The 6,260-nt window shown below is 39.3% G+C and overlaps 1 pseudogene; it reads right to left on the reverse strand.

Moving 5' to 3' along the window:
• Positions 1-383: 383 nt before the first annotated feature.
• On the reverse strand, positions 384-688 carry LOC109374066 (non-histone chromosomal protein HMG-14 pseudogene; annotated as a pseudogene).
• Between the last annotated feature and the right edge of the window lie 5,572 nt (positions 689-6,260).

Raw genomic sequence — 6,260 nt, forward strand, 5'->3', positions numbered from 1 at the left:
AGGGGAATAGAAGTAATTCAAAATGTTTAAAACCTATTAAATGCATGCCTGACTCCAAATGACCATTTAGTATGCTTTGTATTATAGGATATAAAAACTACCCTCATCTATGGAATGTTAAGCTGACACTCCGAGACAATGAAAGCCTCCCATATTCAATATCCCACTATTTTCTGGTTGTACCAAAAAATCAACAACCAGCAAATGATTTCACCTCTTAAAAGGAAGCATTTACACTTAAAAAATGGGATGAGGTGGAATTCTCTCCTTAAAAATATTTCTAGAGATACTAAAAAACTTGCATTTACAAAATAGTTGATCAAAATATTCCTCTGGATTGTACAAAAAGGGAGACAGGGACCACTGATAAGACATGTATGATATTAATCAGACTTGGCTTCTTTTTCTCCTGCTTCATCAGAGGTTGGACTCACCTTGTTTTTAGTTGCTTCCTTTCCTGAAGGTAGATCTTCTTTAGTTTCTTGGTTAGCCCCTTTGGCCTGTTTTCCCTTTGCTCCCCTTTTCCCTTTTGTTTGCATGTTTTTGTCTGCAGGTTTATCCTTTCCTGTCGCCTTTTGGGCTTCATTTCCACTTTTGCAGGAGCGGGTTTGGCTGACAGCCTCGCCGACCTCCTCTTAGGCTCCTCCTTTGCTGTCCCCTCAGCGGAGCTGACCTTCCTCTTGGGCATCATGGCGGCGGGGTGGGCGTGTGCCCAGAACCTTTGCGAAACTAGGCTGCCTGGCAGCTGCTGCTCCTCCTGCCGCCTGATCTGCTGGGACTTGCCTAACCTATGCCTTTTAATTGGAGCATTTAATTCACTCACATTGAAGGTAATTATTGATAGGTATGTAGTTATTTCCACTTTTTTATTCACATTTTTTATCTTTTTTTCCTTCTTCTTAAAGAAGTCTCTTTAACATTTCTTGTAATACTGGTTTGGAGGTGATGAACTCCTTTAGTATTTTCTTGTCTGTGAAGCTCTTTATCCTTTGATTCTAAATGATAGCGGTGCTGTGTAGAGTAACCTTGGTTGTAGGTCCTTATTCTTCATCACTTGGAATATTTTGTGCCAATCCCTTTTGGCCTGCAAAGTTTTTGTCGAGAGATCAGCTGATAGTCTTATGAGAGCTTCTTATAGGTAACTAACTGCTTTTCTTTTGCTGATTTTTATGATTCTCTTTTTGTCTTTAACCTTTGACATTTTAATTATTATGTGTCTTGGTGTGGACCTCTTTGAGTTCATCTGGTTTGGGACTCTGTGCTTTCTGGGTGTGTATGTCTATTTCCTTCACCAAGTTAGGGAAGTTTTTAGTTATTTCTTTAAATAGGTTTTCAATCCTTTGCTCTCTCTCTCTGTCTTCTCCTTCTGGTACCGCTATAATGTGAATGTTGTCATGCTTGATGTTGTCCCAGAGGTCCTTTAAACTATCCTCATTTTAAAAATTCTTTATTCTTTTTGCTGTTCCCATTGGGTGTTTTTCAGCTACCTTTGTGTTCCAAATCACTGATTTGACCCTCTGTTTCATCTAGCCTGCTGGTAATTCCATTTAATGTATTCTTCATTTCATTTACTGTATTTTTCACTTCTGACTGGTTCTTTTTTATGGTTCTATTTCTTTGTGTAAGTTCTCACTGAGTTCGTCTGTTCTTCCTCTAAATTTATTGAGCATCCTTATAACCAGTGTTTTGAACTCTATCTTGTAGATTGTTTGCCTCCATTTTGTTTAGTTCTTTTTCTAGAGTTTTGTCTAGTTCCTTCATTAGGGACATAATTTTTTGTCTCATCATTTTGGCTGCCTCCCTGTGTTTGTTTCTATGAATTAGGTTGGGCTGCTATGCCTCCTGGTCTTAGTAGAGTGGGCTTATGTACAATAGTAGGTGTCCTGTGGGGCCCTGTGGTGCAGTCTTCTGGTCACTTGAGCCAGGTACTCCAGGTGTGTCCCTTATGTGGGTTTGGTGTGCCCTCCTGTTAAAGTTGAGCCTTGATTGCTGTTGGCATGTCAGTGGGTGGGACTGACCCTTAGGCTGACTCATTGTGAGGACCGGCTGTGATTATAGTGGACAAATAATTGTTTGGGGGCTGATCCCAGGGAGCGAGATTCACTTTAGCGAGGCTATGGTGTCTGCCAAACCACCCTTTGGGTGTGTCATTTGTGGAACTAATTGGGTAGTGCTGTGGTGTGGTCTGAAGCTGCACAACAGGTGTGTTGGTTCTTGGTGCTCTTGGGAGGTGCTCCTGTGCAGGCCAAGGTCAGTCACTGCCTGTTCTCAGTCTATGGACTCCTTTTAGGAGCTACAAAGTGATCTAATTAGTATCTGCCTGTGGTCGGGTTGGAGGCACCTGGGAGAGGCTATGCTGTGACCTGAGGCTGGCTCACACTATTGCAGGGCTTAGAGCCTCTTAATAAGAGCTACAGGGCATGCCAAAGTCTGTTGCTTCTTGTTTGAGGTTTGATGTATTTTAGATAAGTTTTCAGCATCAGCAAGGCCAGCCACTTATGAGTAACAGCTGCTGAAAAGGTTCAAGTCAGCTGGTGCATGAGTTGTTGGGGCAGGGTTTTGGGGAATCACCAGAGTAGGGTGAGCTATGTTATCCAGGTTGATGGAGACCCAGATTTGGTGCCTGTTTGGGCCTGCTAGCTGGGTGGGAGGAAGGGTCTCCAATGGAACAATGACACTTGCCAGTGCTTACGTCTGGGAGAGAGTTGCCCCTCCACCCATTGCCCTGCAGCCAGACAATTTAGTTACTCACTGTATGTCTCTGTTTCTTCACTAGAATTTAGAGCAAGTTTTTGTGAAACTAAGACTGTGCTTGGGCCCTTTAAGAGGTTGGCTGGGTCTATAGCAGTCCTATGTCTCACCCGGTAGAGATAGATGTTGGGACTCTTCTTCCTGTCACTTTTGCTCTGGGCTCGGGAGCCCAGTGTGGGGCTCATACCCTTCGCTCCACTCCTTGGGGTGGGAGACCTCCACAGCTGTGATATCCATCTCAATTCTCAACCTCCCCACATGGGTGTGGATTAGCCTGATTTTTGTCTCTGCACCCCTACCAGTCTTGGTGTGGGCTCTTCTTTATATCCATAGATATAGGAGTTCTGTTAAGCTAATTTTCAGGTGATTTTCAAAAGTGGTTTTCCTATAATTTAATTGTAAATTTGATGGAGTCATGGCAAGAGCAGAGCACAGTGTTTACCTACTCTTACATTTTTTTTTATTGTGAAATAAACATTTTTAAAAATTAGTTTCAGCTGTACAACACAGTGCAATAGTTATACTTTTTACCCCTCAAAGTGACAAACCCCTCCCCCAATCCACCTACCACTCCCCCCATATTATACATATCTATTACAATTCCCTTGACTCCACCCCCACACTATACTCCACATCCGGTGACGATATATATATATATATTTATTTATATATATATTCACTTATAGATGACATACAATATTATACAATATCAGCTTTAGGTGTACAGTGCAGTGATCAAGCCTCTACCCCATCCATGAAGCGGTATCCCTAACAAGACATGTGACCATCTGACAACCTACAAAATATTTGCAACATTATTAATTATATTCCTTGAACTGTCTTTCATATCCCTATGGCAATATTGTAGTTACCTATTTATGCTGTCTAATCCTTTTCTTTTCTCCCTCATCCTCACTCCTCTCCCAACTAGCAGCCATCAGTTGTTCCTCTATATCTCTGAGGCTATTTCTGTTTACTTTGTCATTCATTCAGGATTTTAGATTCCACATATAAGTGAGATCATATGGTATTTGTCTTTCTCTGACTGGCTTATTTCCTTAACATAATAGTCTCTAGGTCCATCCATATCATTACAAATGGTACTATTTCATTCTTTTTTATAGTGGAGTAAAACTCCATTGTATAAATGTACCACAGTTTCCTTTTTTTTTTTTAGCTGAGCCATCTTGCCACCTGTTGGCAGCTCAGCTTGGGCCGGCTTTTGAACTGCTGTTGCTAAGAGCTCGCATCCTTGAGTGAGCTCTTAACCAACTGAGCCACTTGGCTTGCCCCTGTACCACAGTTTCTTAATTCAGTCATCTGCTGATGGGCATTTCAGTTGTTTGTAAGTCTTGGCTATTGTAAATAGTGCTGCAATAAACATAGGGGTGCATATATTTTTTCAAATTAGCGTCTTGGGTTTCTCTGGATAGATACCCAAAAGTGGAACTGCTGGGTCATACAGTAGTTCCATTTCCAGTTTTTTGAGATACCTCCATGCTGATTTCCATAATGGCTGCACCAATCTGCAGTCCCACCAACAGTGCACCACGGTTCCCTTTTCTCCACAGCCTTGCTAGCACTTGTTGTTTGTTGATTTATTGATGATAGCCATTCTGACCGGAGTGAGGTGGTATCTCATTGTGGTTTTTATTTGCATTTCCCTAATGATTAGTGAGGTTGAACATATTTTCATATGCCTGTTGGCCATCTGTATGTCCTCTTTAGAGAAATGCCTCTTCATATCCTCTGCCCATTTTTTAATTGGGTTGTTTGTTGTTTTGGTGTTGAGTAGCATGAGTGTTTTCTAAATTTTGGATATTAACCCCTTATCAAATAAATTGTTGGCAAATATCTTCTCCCATTCAGTAGGCTGCCTTTTTGTTTTATTGATGATTTCCTTTGCTGTGAAAAAACTTTTAAGTTTGATGTAATACCATATATTTATTTTTTCTTTTATTTCCCTTGCCCAAGGGGATATAGCAGTAAAAGTATTACTGAGGGTAATGTCTACAAATTTACTCCCTATTTTTACTTCTAGGAGTTTTATGGTTTCAGGTCTTACATGTAAGTCTTTCATCCATTTTGAATTTGTACTTGTATATGGCGTAAGTAGGTGGTCCATTTTCATTTTTTTGCACATGTCAGTCCAATTTTCCCAGCACCATTTATTAAATAGACTATCTTTACCCCAATGTAAGTTCTTGCTTCCATTGTCACAGATTAAATGACTGTGTATGGATGGGTTTATTTCTGGGCTTTCTATTCTGTTCCATTGGTTTATGTGTCTGTTTTTATGCCGGTACCATACCGTTTTGATTACTGTAGACTTGTAGTATGATTTGATGTTGGGTAGCGTGATACCGACCACTTTGTTCTTATTCCTCAAAATAGCCATGGCTATTCGGGGTCTTTCATGGTTCCATATGAATTTTAGGATTATATGTTCTATTTCTGAGAAAAATATCAATGGTAGTTTGATAGGAATTGCATTGGATATATATATTGCCTTAGGTACTATTGACATTTTAACTATATTAATTCTTCCTATCCATGAACATGGTATGTATTTCCATTTATTTGTATCTTCTTTGATTTTTCTCTTCCATGTATTATAATTTTCTGAGTACAAGTCTCTTACTTCTTTGGTTGAATTTATTCCTAGGTATTTTATTGTTTTTGAAGTAATTGTAAATGGGATTGATTTCCTGATTCCTTCTTCTGATAGTTTATTGGTGTATATAAATGCAACTGATTTCTGAATGTTAATTTTGTATTCTGTTACCTTACTAAATTCACTTATCAGTTTTAACAGTTTTTTGGTGGAGTCTTTGGGATTCTCTCTATATAGTATCATGTCATCTGCATATAATGGCAATTTTACTTCGCCTTCCCAATTTGGATGCCTTTTGTTTCATTTTATTGTCTGATTGCTGTGGCTGGAACTTCCAGAACTATGTTGAATAAAAGTGGTGAAAGTGGGTAGCCTTGTCTTGTTCCTGTTCTTAAGGGGAAAGCTGTTAGCCTTTCCCCATTGAGTATGATGGTTGCTATGGGCTTTTCATATATGGCTTTATTATGTTGAGATATGATCCCACTATTCCCACTTTGCTAAGAGTTTTGATCATAAATTGCTGTTGGATTTTGTCAAATGCTTTTTCTGCATCTATTGATATGATCATATGATTTTTAATTTTCATTTTGTTAATGTGATGTATTACATTAATTGATTTGCAGATATTGAACTAACGTTGCATACCAGAAATGAATCCCACTTGATCGTGGTGTATGATCTTTTGAATGTGATGCTGAATTTGGTTTGCTAGTATTTTGTTGAGGATTTTTGCATCTATGCTCACTAGGGATATCGGCCTGTAGTTTTCTTTTTTTGTAATATCTTTGTCTGATTTTGGGATCAGAGTAATAATGGCCCATAAAATGTGCTTGGGAGCCTTCCCTCTTTCTGTATTTTTTGAAATAGTTTGAGGAGAATACGTATTAATTCTTTT

Source organism: Hipposideros armiger, unplaced genomic scaffold, assembly GCF_001890085.2.
Source record: "Hipposideros armiger isolate ML-2016 unplaced genomic scaffold, ASM189008v1 scaffold_782, whole genome shotgun sequence".
In the NCBI taxonomy this organism is placed as follows: domain Eukaryota; kingdom Metazoa; phylum Chordata; class Mammalia; order Chiroptera; family Hipposideridae; genus Hipposideros; species Hipposideros armiger.